We start from the raw sequence: 20000 nt of genomic DNA on the forward strand, positions 1-20000 counted from the left end.
AAGCAATAACGTAGATCTAATTTGCCCACATTTTCGAAGAATTTTATTTAAATATAGTGTCTTCTGTGCTGGATTAAGAAGATTACTATTATCAATTAATCAATTACAGACTGATGATGGCTTGATCTATGTAATTAGCATATGTCGGTCAGGGAGCCGTGGCTAGACTGGCAGTTTGCTATATATTTCATTTCATTAATTTCATTATTATTTCTTGCTTACTTACACACACACACACACACACACACACACACACACACACACACACACACACACACACACACACACACACACACACACACACACACACACACACACACACACATACACGCACGCACGCACGCACCCATGCACGCACGCACGCACGCACGCACATACACATTTGTTCCAATAACGAAGAATATCAACGAGAATGTACCTCATACTAATGCTTCCATGCAGAGGACTGCCCTTCTGAGTGATGAGTGCAGACGAAAAAGGAAGAAACCCCTCTTTTGAAATGAAGAAATCACACGTGCCTGGAATTTTTTTTTTTTATAATAAATAAATAAATAAATAAATAAATAAATAAATATATATATATATATATATATATATATATATATATATATATATATATATATATATATATATATATATATATATATATATATATATATATATATATATATATATATATATATAAGAGAGAGAGAGAGAGAGAGAGAGAGAGAGAGAGAGAGAGAGAGAGAGAGAGAGAGAGAGAGAGAGAGAGAGAGAGAGAGAGAGAGAGAGAGAGAGAGAGAGAGAGAGAGAGAGAGAGAGAGAGATTGACTCAACTTGATCTCATGCTCTACATGACAGATAGGTAGCTCACCAGCAGTTATTGAGCCTTCATCTCCTGAAACTCGTGGGAAATCACCAAAATTGTCTTCCAAACACCCATGAATTCAAAAGGTCAAAATATCTCCAGATCCAACTTCCCCGTCACTTTTGTCAAGTAACCAAAAAAATACCCCCAACAACGTTCATTCATATCTTCTCCTTTATTTTTAACCTGATTGCATCACTATCATCTCATCTATCTTCAAAACTGAACTCTTCGGTCAGACCATCCACTCTGGATGATTCAGGGCTTGTTCTTCCCTCTTCTCCACTATTCCAATTATTATATGTCCTTTGTTAATGACACTTTCCATACAATCTCTGATCTTGATTATGAGAAGGCTTAATGTCCGATAAACTCCAGTTATATAAAACATCTTGACACTTCACTGAACGTCTGGGGCGCTTTTGGTGACTATACCACCTGAGTGGTCTCGATGTCGAAAGGGCTCCAAAAGTTTCCCAAATCGAAGAACAATACCAAAGAACGACGACGAAGTGTAACAAGAATTCATGTATCTTCTTTTATGTTCGTCTTTGGGCATCATGATGCCTCCTTCTACAGGAGGAGACAGTGAAAACCTGCCGAAATGATGATTATTTGCACTGGATCATGGTGTGCTGTAAATCAATTGTCCAGTGACCTGGCTGTAATCTTACTAAACGTTTATCTTTGTGTTTCACAACACAAGGGGGCATTCACAGCCCTCTGATGACAACTCTCTTCCTTCACAAAAACTCCACATGCACTTAATATGCGAACATCCTTCACTCGAAATTCAAAATTCTATGGCGATTCCTACACCAACCGCGGAGTCCGCGTCCGGGGAGTGGATCGCAAATATTCGTAGATCAACTGTTGTTCTTTTAGTATCGAACCTAAGTGCCTTGAGCCTCTTTCAAATTTTGTCTTCATTAACTTCATTTTTTTTTTCACTATCCTCATTTTCAATCCAAAGTTGAATGTTACATATATGTCCGGAATGACTTAACTTGCTCTTGTGCCCACGCTCTTGATTTTTCCGAATTTGCTATCATCTCTCAAACCATCTTCTACCATCTCTCAAATTGAATTTATCTGCGTTGTATACCTCTCACATAACACTCTAGACTTTAAACAATAATTAACTATTCAACTTTCAGAGTGGAGCACATACTTACTCCTAAAGTTTTTGAATCCATCTCCAACAGGAAATTTTTAAGTCTTAAACATTTACCACTTCTCAAATTCCTATCTAATCGCCATTATGGAATCTCTCGAGAACGCTCTATTGGTAATCTGGCTTTCCTTACTGAGTCTTGGTCATCCTCTTTTAGGGATTTTAATGAAACTTTTGCTGTTGCTTTAGACATATCAAAAGTTTTTGATAGAGTCACAAAAGAGGCACAGAGCTTTGATTTCCAAACTACCCTCCTACGGCTTCATTCCTTCTCTCAGTAACTTTATCTCAACTTTTCTTTTATGACCGTTGTTTTGGTGCTATCCTAAATACCCACCTTTCTTCTTCTAAGTATATTGACAGTGATATTAACCAAGGTTCTTTTCTGTCACAAAAAATCTTACTGTTTTCATCAACGATCTCAAACAAACCTTTTGACATATCCGCTTCTATAATGATGATAACACACAACACTTTTTTACATCTTTTCTTAGACGTCTAATCCTTCAGGCTGGACGCACGCAAGGAGGCCAAAGAATTTCTTTTAAAAACCTTTGATTGGGCAGAAAAAAAAAAAAAAACTTAGCATTGTTCAGTACCTCAAAGACTCTATCCCTTCATTTATTAACTCAACACAACCTTCCAGATGCACACTTAGCACATTCTGACCCTCTTCCCTTTCGCAGAGATCTCCATTCTTGGAGACTTCAATGTTCACCACCAGCTTCGGCTCTCCTCTCCCTTCACTGACACTCCTGGTGAACTAGCCTAAAACTTTGCTATCCTCCATGACCTAGAGCTATTGGTGCAGCACCCTACTCGTAATCCTGACCGTCTTGGAGATACGCCCAACATTCTTGACCTTTTCCTGACCTGTAATCCTTCTGATTATGCTGTCACCCTTTCTTCTACGTTGGGCTCCTCCGATCACAATCTCATATCTTTATCTTGTCCTATTGCTCCAATCCCTCTTCAGGATCCCCCTAAGCGAAGGTGCCTCTGGCGTTTTGCCTCTGCTAGTTGGGGGGAACTGAGGAGGTAGGTATTTTGCTGATTTTCCTTGGAATGACAACTGCTTCCGTGTCAGAGACCCGTCTTTGTGTGGTGAACGCATAACAGAGGTGATAGTGTCTGGCATGGAGGCGTACATTCCTCACTCTTTTTCTCGTCCTAAACCTTCTAAACCTTGGTTTAACCCAGCTTGTTCTCGTGCTATACATGACAGAGAGGTGGCCCACAAAAGATACTTATGCCTTCCATCACCAGAATCTCATGCAATTGATATTTCTGCCCGGAACCATGCCAAGTCTGTTCTCCAACTAGCCAAAAACTCCTTCATTAACAGAAAATGTCAAAACCTTACAAGATCTAACTCCCCTCATGATTTCTGGCATCTAGCCAAAAATATCTCCAATAACTTTGCTTTTTCTTCTTTCCCTCCTCTATTTCAACCAGATGGCACCACTGCTATCACATCTATTTCTAAAGCTGAACTCTTCGCTCAAACCTTTGCTAAAAACTCTACCTTGGACGATTCTGGCCTTGTTCCTCGCTCTCCTCCACCCACTGACTACTTCATGCCACCTATTAAAATTCTTCGCAATTATGTTTTCCATGCCCTCGCTGGCCTAAACCCTCGGAAGGCTTATGGACCTGATGGGGTCCCTCCTATTGTTCTCCGAATCTGTGCCTCCGTGCTTGCACCTTGCCTAGTCAAACTCTTTCAGCTCTGTCTGTCAACATCTACCTTTCCTTCTTGCTGGAAGTTTGCCTACATTCAACCTGTTCCTAAAAAGGGTGACCGTTCTAATCCCTCCTATTGCTTTAATTTCCTGCCTATCTTAAGTTTTTGAATATATCCTCAACAGGAAGATTCTTAAACATCTATCACTTCACAACCTTCTATCTGATTGCCAGTATGGGTTCCGTCAAGGCCGCTCTACTGGTGATCTTCTGGCTTTTCTTACTTGGTCTTGGTCATACTCTTTTAGAAATTTCGGTGAAACTTTTGCTGTTGCCTTGGACATATCTAAAGCTTTTGATACAGTCTGGCACAAGGCTTTGATTTCCAAACTACCCTCCTACGGTTTCTATTCTTCTCTCAGTAACTTCATCTCAAGTTTCCTATCTGACCGTTCTATTGCTGCTGTGGTAGACGGTCACTGTTCTCCTATATCTATTAACAGTGGTGTTCCTCAGGGTTCTGTCCTGTCACCCACTCTCTTCTTATTATTCATTAATGATCTTCTAAACCAAACTTCTTGTCCTATCCACTCCTACGCTGATGATACCACCCTGCACTTTTCCACGTCTTTTCATGGACGTCGAACCCTTCAGGAGGTAAACATATCACGCAGGGAAGCCACAGAACGCTTGACTTCTGATCTTTCTAAAATTTCTGATTGGGGCAGAGCAAACTTTGTATTGTTCAATGTCTCAAAAACTCAACTCCTCCATCTATCAACTCGACACAACCTTCCAGACAATTATCCCCTCTTCTTCAATGACACTGAACTGTCCCCTTCTTCTTCACTGAACATCCTCGGTCTGTCCTTTACTTATAATCTGAACTGGAAACTTCACATCTCATATCTAGCTAAAACAGCTTCTATGAAGTTAGGTGTTCTGAGACGTCTCCGCCAGTTTTTCTCACCCCCCAGCTGCTAACTCTGTACAAGGGCCTTATCCGTCCATGTATGGAGTATGCTTCACATGTTTGGGGGGGTTCCACTCATACTGCTCTACTAGACAGGGTGGAATCAAAAGCTTTTCGTCTCATGAACTCCTCTCCTCTAACTGACTGTCTTCAGCCTCTCTCTCACCGCCGCAATGTTGCATATTAGCTGTCTTCTACCGCTATTTTCATGCTAACTGCTCTTCTCATCCTGCTAACTGCATGCCTCCCCTCCTTCCGCGGCCTCGCTGCACAAGACTTTCTTCTTTCTCTCACCCCTATTCTATCCACCTCTCTAACGCAAGAGTTAGCCAGTATTCTGAAAGATTCATCCTTTTCTCTGGTAAACTCTGGAACTCCCTGCCTGCTTCTGTATTTCCACCTTCCTATGATTTGAATTCCTTCAAGAGGGAGGTTTTAAGACACTTATTCCTCAATTTTTGACCACTGCTTTGACCCTTTTATGGGACTTGCATTTCAGTGGGCATATTTTTTTATTAGATTTTTGTTGCCCTTGGCCAGTGTCCTTCCTACATAAAAAAAAAAAAAAAAACACATACCAGAAAATCAGCAGCATAACTAACAAGTGGAGCTTGAAGGAAAATGCCTCGGCACATACATGAGGGTGTCCCTCATACACACACACACACACACACACACACACACACACACATATATATATATATATATATATATATATATATATATATATATATATATATATATATATATATATATATATATATATATATATATATATATATATGTATATATGCGTATGAGCTGTTTCTCACTAAGAAAAGGAAGCAAGGGGAAAAAGAGAATGCGGCGACCTCATACACCAGTTTAGTGTGCCACCCCTCAATGAAAAAGAATTTGAGCGTAAGGTATCTGTAAGACAGACACGCTAGTGTCTGAATGCATCTTTTAAGGCTGAATGCATCTCTTAAGTCCTTAAAAAAAAAACAGAGAGATGACTGTCGCAGTGGTGCGACTCACTCACAACTTGGAACTAAGTGCTGCATTGTCGTCGTAGTGCTGAAACTTGAAGGGAGGAGGTGAGAAGGCATGTATGAAGATGAAGAGATCTAGTTGACATGTCGGCTGCTATGGAAAGCAGATGGTCTATATATATATATATATATATATATATATATATATATATATATATATATATATATATATATATATATATATATATATATATATATATATATATATATATATATATATATATATATATATATATATATATATATATATATATATATATATATATATATATATAAAATTAAATTTTTAATACTGCTTTGTTGTCTTGTTGCGCGTCTTTGTATTTTCCTGGGCGTTGTGAGCGTTGTATCTTCGTTAAGTACTACAAGTCTTGGGGCCCACACCCGTGAGTGCGGCGGACCAGAGGATTGTATAATATTTGGTTACAGTCGTTACCTTATCCCCAAGCTCCACCAGTTGTATCGGAGGTGTGGGTTTACCTTTTGGGAGTCTGAAAATGGGTTGTTCTCTGGCCAAAGTGGGTAATAATTTGCTTTATCTCCTGTGCTCTCGGTCGGATATCGTGTTCGTTTGCCTGGCACCTCACTAGCCAAAATATGAACTGTACAGCTCACACTCAGCTCATAGATCCCACTCCCGGAACCAAACAGTTGTGAGGCTACCAGCAGCTTCAGGAATCCCACTCCCGAAGCTGCTGCTGCCGTCACAACAGTTTGGTGTCAAGAGTGAGATTCCTGAAGCTGCTGGTGGTGGCGTCACTACAGTTTGGTGTCAGGAGTGGAATTCCTGAAACTGCCGGTGGGGTCATAGGAGTTAGGTTTTGGGTGTTGAATCTGTGGGTTATGTGTGAGCTGTACATTTCGTATGTGTTGGCAGCAGTAGCCGCACGGCAGGATGATGAGAGGGCCAGAAATGCCACCATAATTCTTCCTCTCTTTTGAATCTGTAACATCAATAAGCTATGACGTTAGTGGCCCTCCGCTGCCACTATGTGGCTGCGTCCCGGGACATGCTGTAAGGATTGTGTGCCCTGGCAGTCATACTGAGGTGTGTGTGTGACACCTGAGTGGCCTGTTATGGCGTGGACCACCGGAGGAGACTACTAGCTACTAGCGAGCTGTGACTCTAATCTGCTGTGTAGTACCGCTGTACTATGAGGTGGTACATGCTATCCAGCGGTAGAGACGCTTTGCTGAGTGAGGCCGGTGGTGCAATCCTTACTTGTACTGAGATGTGTTAGGGTGTTTTGTGTCATGTAGTGCTGCTCTCTGCGGGCAAAAAGGACAGGAGTGCCAGAGAGAGTCTTTTGTTTCTTTTCCCCCTCTCAGTCGCAAGTTGAGTCTTGACAGTGCTGTGTGAGCGTGCCTCGCCCCCACAAGCCAAACGAACCCGACAACGATAGCAGTTGTGGATCCTTTTATGTGTGCTGACCGGCCTGCAGTGGTAAGTGTGTACCTGAAAGCGCCTGAATGTTCCTTATAAAGTGTCGGTCCCTTCATGATTGGCTAGCACACTGCTGCTCTCCTAACCAATCACTTTCCATGCCACTTCCGGTCTTTCCAAGCTGCCTCCGCTAGCACCTCATTATCAATGCTTAACTTCACTACACGGTGGCACAGTCTATATATATATATATATATATATATATATATATATATATATATATATATATATATATATATATATATATATATATATATATATATATATATATATATATTTATTTTTTTTTTTTATGTAGGAAGGATACTGGCCAAGGGCAACAAAAATCTAATAAAAAAAAAAATGCCCACTGAAATGCCAGTCCCTTAAAAGGGTCAAAGCAGTGGTCAAAAATTGGTGGATAAGTGTCTTGAAACCTCCCTCTTGAAGGAATTCAAGTCATAGGAAGGTGGAAATACAGATGCAGGCAAGGAGTTCCAGAGTTTACCAGAGAAAGGGATGAATGATTGAGAATACTGGTTAACTCTTGCGTTAGAGAGGTGGACAGAATAGGAGTGAGAGAAAGAAGAAAGTCTTGTGCAGCAAGGCCGCGGGAGGAGGGGAGGCATGCAGTCAGCAAGATCAGAAGAGCAGTTGGCATGAAAATAGCGGTAGAAGACAGCTAGATATGCAACATTGCGGCGGTGAGAGAGGGGCTGAAGACAGTCAGTTAGAGGAGAGGAGTTGATGAGACGAAAAGCTTTTGATTCCACCCTGTCTAGAAGAGCAGTATGAGTGGAACCCCCCCAGACATGTGAAGCATACTCCATACATGGACGGATAAGGCCCTTGTACAGAGTTAGCAGCTGGGGGGGTGAGAAAAACTGGCGGAGACGTCTCAGAACACCTAACTTCATAGAAGCTGTTTTAGCTAGAGATGAGATGTGAAGTTTCCAGTTCAGATTATAAGTAAAGGACAGACCGAGGATGTTCAGTGTAGAAGAGGGGGACAGTTGAGTGTCATTGAAGAAGAGGGGATAGTTGTCTGGAAGATTGTGTCGAGTTGATAGATGGAGGAATTGAGTTTTTGAGGCATTGAACAATACCAAGTTTGCTCTGCCCCAATCAGAAATTTTAGAAAGATCAGAAGTCAGGCGTTCTGTGGCTTCCCTGCGTGATATGTTTACCTCCTATATATATATATATATATATATATATATATATATATATATATATATATATATATATATATATATATATATATATATATATATATATATATATATATATAATCTTCTACACTGAACATCCTCGGTCTGTCCTTTACCTATAATCTGAACTGGTAACTTCACATCTTATCTCCAGGTAAAACAGCTTTTATGAAGTTAGGTGTTCTGAGACGTATCCGCCAGTTTTTCTCACCCCCCCTCCCCCCAGCAGTAAACTCTGTACAAGGGCATTATCCGTCCACATGTCTGGGAGGGGGGGTTACACTCTTACCACTCTTTTAGACAGGGTTGAATCAATAGTTTTTCGTGTCTTCAACTCCTCTCTTCTAACTGACTGTCTTCTGCCTTTCTCTCATCGCCGCAATGTTGCATGTATAGCTGTCTTCTATCGCTGTTTTCATGCTAACTGCTCTTCTGATCTTGTTAACTGCATGCCTAGCCTCCTCCCGCGGCCTCATTGCAGAAGACTTTCTTCTTTCTCTCACCACTATCCTGTCCACCACTCTAATGCAAGAGTTAACCAGTTTTTCAAGAAACTTATCCATCAATATTTGACTACCGCTTTGGACCCTTTTTCTGGGACGAGCATGTCACTGTTTTTTTTTTTTATTGGATTTTTGTTGCCCTTGGCCAATGTCTCTCGTGTATATATATATATATATATATATATATATATATATATATATATATATATATATATATATATATATATATATATATATATATATATATATATATATATATATATATATATATATACTAGCTTCGGGGTTCCCATCTGGGGAGGGGACCACAAATGTCCCCAGATACGATTTCTCTTCTGATATCTATCGACCCTACGTGTCTTGATACACCCTTCACCTTTTTCTTCATTAACGTTTGTGGCCCAAGATTTAATTTTTATTCTGTAGAACACAACCTCTTGTCTCCTAAGCCTCTTCTTCTTTTTCCTCACTGAAACACAGATGTCTGAAGCAACTGACAATAGCCCCTTTTTTGTTCCCTTCTACTTTCTCTATTCTCATTTTCATTCCATAGTTAGATGTTGTGTCTATATGCAATGACTTAACATGCTCTAGTGCTCAAGCTCTTAAACCATTCGAATTTTCCACCTTCTGACTACGACTTAGTTATTCTTAAACTAAATTGATCTGTGCTGCATACCTCTTACAAACTCATTTGACTGTAAGAAATTATTTGATTACTTAGCTTCCAAAGTGGACCAGTTTCAGAATTTCTTCTCTTTTGCAGAGACCTCCATTCTTGGAGGTTTCGATGTTCACCACCAGCTTTGGCTTTCCTCTTCCTTCGCTGATCATCTTGGTGAACTAGCCTTTAATTTCTCTATCCTCCAATTGCTGCAACACCCTATTTGTATTCCTAACCGTCTTGGGGATACGCCCAACATTCTTGACCTTTTCATAATCTCTAATCCTTTTGCTTATGCTGTCACCCTCTCATCCCCATTAGGCTTCTCCGATCACAATCTCATATCTGTATCTTGTCATATTACTCCAATTCCTCCTCAGGATGTCCCTTAGCAGCGAGGCCTCTGGCGTTTTGCCTTTGTTAGTTAGCGGGACCCGAAAAGATATTTTCCCGATTTTCTTCGGAATGACTAATCCTTCCTTGTCAGAGACCTGTCTCTGTGTGCCGAGTGCATAACAGAGGGGATAGAGTTTGGCGTGGAGATGGACATTCCTCACTCTTATTCTCGACATACACCTTCCAAACTTTGCTTAAACACAACCTCTCCTCGTGCTAAACATGATATAGATGTGGCCCAAAAAAAGGTACTTGAACCTTCCATCACCAGAATCTCATGAGCTTTATACGTCTGCCCGGAACCATGCCAAGCCTTTTCTTCAGGTAGCCAAAAAATCTTTTATTAAGAGAAAGTGTCAAAATCTTTCAAGATCTAACTCCACTCGTGACTTCTGGCACCTAGCCAAAAATATCTCCAGTAACTTTGTTTCTTCTTCTTTTTGGCATCACTACTGTCATATCAATCATTAAAGTTGAACTTTCCGCTCAGATCTTTGCTAAACACTCTACCTTGGACGATCCAGGGCTTGTCCCTCCCTCTCTTTCACCCTCTGACTACTTTATGCTACCTATTATAATTATTCGCGATGGTGTTTTCCTCCCTGGCCTAAACCCTCGGAAGGCTTATGGATCTCATGAGATCCCTCCTATTGTTCTCCAAAACTGCGCCTTAGTGTTTGCACCTCACCTAGTCAAACTCTTTCAACTCTGTTTCTCAACATCTTCCTTTCCTTTTTACCTACATTCAGCCTGTTCCTAAAAAGGGTGTTCTAATCCCTCAAACTACCGTTCTATTACTTTAATTTCCTGCCTATCTAAAGTTTTTGAATCTCTCATCAACAAGAAGATTCTTAAACATCTCTCATTTCACAACCATCTATCTGATCAACAGTATGGCTTCTGTCAATTCCGCTCTACTAGATATCTCCTGGCTTTCCCTAATGAGTTTTGGTCATCCTATCTTAGAGATTTTGGTGAAACTTTTGCTGTTGCCTTAGAGATATCAAGAGCTTTTGATAGAGTCTGGCACAAAGCATTAATTTCCAAACTACCCTCTATCTTTTTTTTTTTTTTTTCCAAACTACACTCTAGCTTTTTTTTCACTCTTTTCCACCTGACACCACAGTCATGTGCTACAGTATCTCACATAATGCTTTCTATTATTGTTTCCAGTAAGGTGTCATTATCCCCACCTTGCTCAAACCGTCTGAGGTATTGATCTCGATGGTACAGTATCTATCATCGTTGGGCCAGGCCAGTATGTTCTGATTTCTTGATGTGACATTCTTTTTTTTTTCACTCCTGCCTGGTTCTTCACCATCTTCATCATAGCAGCTCGTAATGGTGTCAGGTTTTCATTGATGAATATTTTAATATTCTTCTTCAGTTCGTTTTTTTTTCTTGAAAACCTAATTATTTTTTTTTCCTTTACCATAATCGAATGATGACATGATGATCACGATTTAGGATTTTCCATAAGTGATGATCGACCAAGATTTATCGGGGCTGTAAATGAACTTACATGCTCGAAGCATGCTCGACCATCTTTTCCTCCAGCGTTTCCTCCATATCATTTTTATTGTTCTTTATTCCATAAATACAAAGATTGTTATTTATATGACATTTTTCAAGCTTGTCCCATTCTTGTTTTGCTAATAAAGTTTGACTTTGTGCTAGGAAGCTATCCAGTGCTATACTTTTAATAACTTCCATCATTTGGTTCATTGCTGCAACATTGTCTTGATGATGTCCTTGGCTGTTTTTGTCTTTTTTCTTTTTCATGCTCAGTGAAAGTGATTTCAGTTCATCCTCCACTTGCTCTTTCACTGCTCCATTTCTGGTGAGGCATATTACTTTAGAACTCTTCCTCTTAGAAACTCTTCCAATAACACAGTCTTTCCAGATAACCATCGGGGATGGGAATAAACTCCAGTGCACACGTACTATTGCCTCGCCAGTTTAGTTCAAAAAAACAGTTAATAAGAAACTAGTGTTTTAATTACAATTTTTTTTTTATAATTCCGTAATTTTAAATGGAAAGTGATCACGAGCCGGTACATCGCCTTTCTATCCTGCCTCCTTTAGGATAGAAATAATGAAGTTAATGAACATTCTGCAGCTTCGTCGCTATAATGGATCCAGAATAACTTGGTACTCGTTGGTTGTAGCTATCTGCGCTGTTGCCATCTCAACATCGGAGCAACCGTGAATGAATAACCTGACCTGACTAGCTAGACGCGGATTGTGAGATTCACATGTCAAGAAGCGCCCCACGTCTTATACGCGTTGTTAAGTGTACTGAAATATATACACTTATTATCGTTCTTCCATCGTCAAAAAAAAAAAAATATATATAAAATAAAAATAAATAAATAAATAAATAATAATAATAATAATAATAATAATAATAATAATAATAATAATAATAATAATAATAATAATAATCATATATAAAGATCCAGGAAGTAATGCATAAGTGTGAGTCCAGGCGTGTTTCGTTATATATCTTATTGTTTCGGGAAATCGGTTTGATGGATTTTTACTTTGTGTCAAGTGACTGTTTCGAAGTGTTAACAGAACCTAAATGCTTCACTTGGAAAATAAAGTGTCAGTCTTTTCTGGACCAACACAGCCTTCTTGCCTCTCTGTATCCTTTTCCTGATATTGAGGTATGGGTTCAAATCAACACTAAGTTACATAGCACAACTAACTTGACAAGGTGTTTCCTCAGGGGACAAACGCACCTAAGGAAGTCAAGTGAGGCGCAAGAGTGATAGGCGCGTTGTCCTGAGTAATATACAAAGGAATACAAAGGAATATATAGTGTAAATCCTGACACCAACATACCATGAAGTTCTTATAAGAAATTTTGGGTAACTATTCTACGATATCTGTTAAGGTAAGACATATAATAATAATAATAATAATAATAATAATAATAATAATAATATATATATATATATATATATATATATATATATATATATATATATATATATATATATATATATATATATATATATATATATATATATATATATATATATATATATATATATATATATATACGGAAAATAAGGATTTTACAGAAAAAAGTAGTAACGAAAAAAAAGGACAGTGCTGAAGGACACAGATTAGTGTGGCGAAAGACAAGATAGAACAAAAGACAGACGGGATAATGCATTAGTAGTAGTAGTAGTAGTAGTAGTAGTAGTAGTAGTTAATAATAATAGTAATAATAATAACCTTTAATAATAGTAGGTAATAACAGTTGTTGTAGTAGTAGTAGTAGTAGTAGTAATAGATAATATATGGTATATTACAAATATGTATACAACAGATTTAGCCAACAACTAGTGTAATATCAGAACCACAATGTACAAGACAGATAAAACATAAATATTAAGGTAACAAAAGCTAGGAACGATAAATTTAGAGGTAGTAGAAATATTTTTTTTTTTCTCTCTCTCTGTGAAAGGTCAGTGTTCAGCAGTGAAATGATAAAGGATAAATATAATGATGCCGGACATAATGGTTCTTATTCTGCGTGTGTTTACCTTTTTGAGCAAAATGTTGCACAATGAGGTTCTTAACTGTAATTCCTGGATCAATGAAGACGTGGTGTCCTGGTCGAACGAGATTATCGAGGGTTTGCATAAACTGGTCTGCAAGATGAAATTCAAGCCGACCTTGGTTTTCTAAATCTGCGACTTCTCGGAAAACACCAGATTCAGCTGACTAAAAAAAAAAAGAAAGAAAAAAAAAAGTTTATATATATATATATATATATATATATATATATATATATATATATATATATATATATATATATATATATATATATATATATATATATATATATATATATATATATATATGTGTGTGTGTGTGTGTGTGTGTGTGTGTGAGTGTGTGTGTGTGTGTGTCTGTAATGGCAGTTCCAAGAGCAATGCCATAAAGCATAATGAAATATCAGAGGATATATCTTGAAAACTCCCTCCTGAAAGTGTTTGGGACATAGAAGCAAGGAAACTAAAAATCAGGAAAGGAATTCCAGAGTTCATCAGAAAAAGTGATGAATGATTGAAAATACTGGTTAGCTCTTGCAAAAGAGCGGCAGACAGAATATATATATATATATATATATATATATATATATATATATATATATATATATATATATATATATATATATATATATATATATATATATATATATATATATATATATATATATATATATATATATATATATATATATATATATATATATATATATATATATATATATATATATATATATATATATATATATATATTGTTATGTACAGCGAGAAGAAGCGACGTAACATGAATAAAGAAGTAAGAATAAATGAGAAAAGAATAATGAAAGGGGAGGGAGAGGAAGAGAGAAAGATGAGAGGGAGACAGGTTGTGAGAGAGACTTAGATGCATTCTGGTCACGTAAGTACTTAGCCTGAGACTTCTAAGATATTTGTTCAAGCAATCACTTATGTTCCCCACAAAATTTCCTTACTTCCTCCCTGAATCTCACCCAGTATTTAGTAGAAGAAATGCTATTGACAATAAAAAAAATCTGTATTCATCTAGATCCCTTAGTTTAATCATTAGAATTTTGAGAAGTAGTGTGTTTTATTTGCACGCGGGTAGCAGAGTGTGAGCGCGTGTACGCATGTATGTGTGTTGCACTTCACCCCCTTTCATTGTATCCCCTCCCCATTGCAAAAGCCTTAAGGAAGCGGCTACGTGAGCAGACGACAACGTGTTATCCTGTGCCACAATGGATTAGTTGGTACGTCTAGCGGGGCTGCTGGTGATATGTCTGGTGGCGCGGCAGGCGCCAGTTTCTCTGGGAGTCTACGTTATAGTAGTAATTACATTAAGAAGTCGGGGAGAGTTAACCCTATAGGTGGACCTATAGGTCCACCTAGACCACGACGGAGAGAGTCTGGGAGCATGCAACACAGCACTCTCAGGTTGAGTGTGCAGCCCACGTTCTATTATTGTAGAAGTACGGGACACTTCAAATTTAGTAGTCCCAAATTACACACAGCTTCCAAGATGCCCCAGAAGCCGGTGGCCTTGATTGTGTCCTGTCTGGCTGAGATCCGGGCTGTGTTTAGTCACGAGGGTGGAAAGGCCGGTGTGGCCTCCTCCTCTCCTCCATTGCTACATCACCGTCCCCTGTGAGGTCTGAGGTGGGCTGGTGCCGTCCATTTTTATGTAAGGGCACTGTTGAAATTCATTAGGTTATGTAACCTATTAAGGTTTTGAGAGACACAGCGGCCGATCAGTTCTTCCGATCAGTTTGTGTGGTACCAGAGAACTGACGTCGCGGAGAGCTTCGCTTCGGCGGAGATTAGGCGGTCATGCCCGCTAGTGACCGCGGAGGTGCTGTTGCACTAACGGAGGACCTGCCAGTCTCTGGTGTTGATCTTCTAGGGAATGACCTGGCAGTGGAAGAATCCGGGTGCAGTACCCATCCGCGGACTCCGAACCGGATTTGGAGGCGGCTGGGAGTGCTGCCTCTTTTGTTATTACTCGCCCTAAGGCGAGGTGTGTACCCCGGCGTCGGGTGCCCGCGGGATCTGTCACTCCAGCAGTTGACTGAAATAATGCAGGGCCACCACAAAAAAAACGCAGTGTTTCTACTGGTGCCGCAGTTGGGACAGAGTGCCCAAAGGTCTCTCCCGCTGTTAGCATGGATGCTGGGGCTGACTGCAAAAGCGCAGAGCCACTGCAAAAAGCACTTGACTCTGGTGAGAGTGTTGTTGAAGGTCACGCTGGAGTGATGAATTTGGATTGTTTTTTTTTGATGGCCTGCTTCACCCTGTAAAGCCTCTCGGAGGTGGCACTCAGGCGGGGTTGTCGCCTGATGCTGGCGCCAGTAAGTTCTGTCTGGTGTGTCACGGGTCACTGTTGAGGGCAGGGAGGCGGGAATTTCCTCCCGTGCGGGGTGTACCGGAGGCTTCCTCAAAGCGACAAGGTATCGGTTGTGTTGGGATAGGCTTGCACACGGGAGCAGTTGCTGGGACCAGTGGGACTGGCACAGTGGCACATTGGCCGGGCTCATGTTGTAGCCAGGATTTGTTGTTTTGTAACGGCCACGTGTGGATGTTTGGCTCCATGCGTGGGGATGTGATGTGCGTGTTGCATCCTAGGAAGGAGCAACAGTCAGCTCGGTCTGGCGATACCTGTGTCATGAAGGGGACGGCGGGAAAAGTGCTGAGTAATTGTAGTGTTGTACCTGTCAGTGAAACGTAGGCTTGGTTGTGTCATACCCGGGAAGGAGTATATTGTTTTGTTAAGAGCAGCTAGATGGCCCCTCTAAGTTTTGCCAAGGAAGTGGCATTTTTGTTTTATCAATTGTATGGATGTGGCAAGGAGGCTCCACGGAACCAGGAGTGGGTAAGCGAGAATAATAGTGTGGGCAGTGCAGGTCCGAGTAAGAGTAGTTTTTGGCCGGTAAGTATCTTGCCTGGCCCTGCTGTCATGTAGTACCAGGAGACTACGGTCCATGGTGGGCTCATTGTGTGGTTCAAGGATGCAAAGGATGCCTTTATAGGGCGACTCTGAAGCTTGTACAGTGGGGAAAAAGAAGATACAGATGGAGTAGGATGTGAAGTGAAAAGCATAGAAGGAGAAGTGAGAGTTGGTGGAGAAGCAGTGAAGGCAGAGGACCGAGAAGACGACGGGGATGGAGGAGGAGTGACCAGAGTCAAAGGCAGAGCTGGTACAGCTACGGCTGCTAAAAAAAATATTTCAATATAATGACTTGCAGGAGAAAGCTTGCTCACAATTCGAGCCATGAAGACCACAGGTCCTAGCGTAGTACCATAGACAGGTTTGGGAGGAGGAATAAGAGGAGGAAAAAGAATAAACAGCAGTCTGTGTTGGTGGGCATAGTGGGAGCCCTATTATTTCTAGTTCTGTAATAATTATTCATGTCATTGTTAAAGCAGCCTTTAAAGTTTTGTGATGAAAAAGCGCCCCTTGTATGAGTCTGATGATGTGCCCGACTAGTGTGTTGGTTTTGAATTTCTTGTGAGTTTCTAAAAATTTCGTAAGTTTTTGTATATCTTTCGAATTTTTTTTTTTTTTTATTATGAGGGGGGCGTGTTATGTGCAGCGAGATAAAGCGATATAAAACGAAGAAATTAGTAAGAGTAAATGAGAAATTAATAATGAGAGAGAGAGAGAGAGAGAGAGAGAGAGAGAGAGAGAGAGAGAGAGAGAGAGAGAGAGAGAGAGAGAGAGTTTGGGAAGGCAACTTAGACGTGTCCTTGTCACGTATGTACTCAGCCTGAAATTTCTAGCATATTCAAGTGGTCACTCGTGTTCCCCTCATAAATTTCCTTAATTCCCCTTGTCCATTCAATATGAATCTCACCCAGTATTTAGTAGAAGATATGTTCTTAACGATCAAATAATCAGTATTCATCTAGTTCCCCCTAGTTTGAGCATTAAAATTTTGAGATATCAATTAATTTATTCGTGCGTGGTTAGCAGAGTGTGAGCTGGTGTACATATATATGTGTTTCGCTCCCCCACCCCCTTTCCTTGTATCCCGTCCCCATAGCAGCAAAGGGAGAGTGTTGGGCGCGCTCTCCCAGACAGTCACTGCCCAGCACTTTGGCGGAGTAGACGTACTGGGACATGTTTTAATATTTGATGGAGATTTGGGGGGGATAACAGTTAGTTTGGTCACTTGGTTTAAGGGGACAAGTGAGTCATTATCGGTCGTACACCCCAGCCCACTTATATGAACTAGAGATCTCCATAGCAATCTGCCAGTAAGTTTAGTTGTGCATACCACGCACTATGCCCAGGAAAGTGACTCCTTGGCTGCGCGAGTGTGCAGGCCGAGCTCTCAAAATCAGCGGTGAAAGACCCTCCTGTGTGTTCATGGGCACTCTTTTGTAGTAGTTTCTTGTGTCTGCTGTTAGTGACCCTGTTTTGTTTTAAATGCTACTGCGGGCTGATGCACTTCAGCCACAGAAGACTTCAGTAATTAGCTGTGTAGTGAATTTTACTCCCTCTTCAGGTATTGAAAACGCCTGTCGTCCAGGGGGCAGTAAACGACACTGTTTAGCCTTAGGCTACAACACGCCATTGGGCAGTGGATGGGTTTCGCCATGCAGGGCGAATGTCCAACGAGATAAGGTCGTATATGGTCGAGATGTCCTCGACCATATATGGGAACAGGGAACAGGGACGCTACTCCAGGTGCAACAGCTCTGTGAAGGGGCTGGGGACTGTGGTCGTATATATATATATATATATATATATATATATATATATATATATATATATATATATATATATATATATATATATATATATATATATATATATATATATATATATATATATATATATATATATATATATATATATATATATATATATATATATATATATATATATATATATATATATATATATATATATATATATATATATATATATATATATATATATATATATATATATATATATATATATATAGGACAGACCAAAAATGTTCAGGGTACAATAGGGGGTAGTTGAGTGTAACTGAAGAAGGGATAGTTGTCTGCAAGGTTTTCTAGAGTTGATAGATGGAGGAATAAAGTTTATGAGTCATTGAAGAATACCAAATTTGTTCTGCCCCAATCAAAAATTTTGAGAGATCAGAATTAAAGCGTTTTGTGTCTTCCCTGCGTGAACTGTTTACTTCCTGAAGGGCTGGACGTCTATGAAAAGACATGAAAAAGTGCAGGTTGGTATCATCAGCGTATGAATGGATAGGACAAGAACTTTGGTTTAGATCAATGATGAATAATAGAAAGAGAGAGGGTGACAGGACAGAACCCTAAGGAACACCAATGTTAATAGATTAAAGAGAAGAACATTGACTGTGTACCACATGAGCATTAGAACGGTGAGAAATAAAAAAAAAAATGAGATGGTTACAGAGAAAAGCATAGAAGCTGTAGGAGTGTATTTTGGAAAACAAAATTTTATTTTGTGCCAGAGTCTGTCAAAAGCTTTTCCTATGTCTAAGATAACATCAAAAGTTTCACGAAAATCTATAAAACAGTGACCAAAACTCATTAAGGAAAACCAGAAGATCACCAATAGAGCTTTCTTGACGAAAGCCATATTGGCGGTCAGATAGATGGTTGTGAAGTGATAGACGTATAAGAATCTTCCTGTTGAGGACACATTCAAAAGCTTTAGAGATGCAAGATATAAGAGCAATAAGACGGTAGTTTGAGGGACTAGAACGGTCACCATTTTTAGGAACAGGCTGAATGTAGACAAACCTGCAGCAAAAAGGAAAGGTAAATGTTGATAGAAAGATATGAGAGAATTTAACTAGGCAAGGTGTAAGCATGGAGGCACAGTTTTGGAGAACAATAGGAGAGACCTCATAAGGTTTATAAGCATTCCGAGGGTTTAGGCCAGAAGAGCACGAAAAACGTTAATGCAAAGGATCTTAATTAATGGTTAGCATGAAGTAGTAAGAGGGTGGAAAAGAGAGAGAAACAAACTCTGAATCATGAAAGGTAGAATTTTTTGAAAAGGTTTCAGCGAAGACTTCGGCTATAGAAATGGATGAGATCCCCGTGGTGCCATAAAATTGAAATAAAAGAGGGAAAAATGAAGAAGCAAAGTTATTGGAGATGTTATTGTCTAGTGCCCAAAATCACCAGGAGAGTTACATCATCAAAGATTTTGACACTTTTTTTTAATACAGGATTTTTTGGATAGTTGAATTTCGTATAATTTCGGGTAGAAATATAAAGCAAATGAGGTTCAGATAATAGAAGGTTTAAGTATCTTTTATGTGCCACCTCTCTCTTATTTATAGCACGAGAACAGGCTGAGTTAAAATGAAGTTTGGATGGTCTAGAATCTAGATGGAGAGAGAATAAGGCGCCTCTATGCCAGACACTATCACCTCTGTTATGCGTTCAGCAGACAGGGACAGGTTTCTGACACGGAAACAATAATCATTTCAAGAAAAATCCATATAATTCCTTCTTAGGTCTCCCCAATTAGCAAAGGAAAAACGTCTCAGGCACT

The 20000-nt window shown here is 39.6% G+C and overlaps 1 long non-coding RNA gene across 1 annotated transcript in view; it reads right to left on the reverse strand.

The window, feature by feature from the left end:
• The window catches only part of LOC135109607 (uncharacterized), a 56915-nt gene that overhangs the window by 28573 nt on the left and 8342 nt on the right, over positions 1–20000 (reverse strand). Inside the window, exons 2-3 of the long non-coding RNA XR_010272824.1 lie at positions 13466–13646; positions 419–518 (exon numbers count right to left, since the gene is read on the reverse strand). This is a non-coding gene — a long non-coding RNA (uncharacterized LOC135109607). The remainder of the gene's footprint in view (positions 1–418; positions 519–13465; positions 13647–20000) is intronic.

This window comes from Scylla paramamosain, chromosome 19 (genome assembly GCF_035594125.1).
Source record: "Scylla paramamosain isolate STU-SP2022 chromosome 19, ASM3559412v1, whole genome shotgun sequence".
NCBI classification, from domain to species: Eukaryota; Metazoa; Arthropoda; class Malacostraca; order Decapoda; family Portunidae; genus Scylla; species Scylla paramamosain.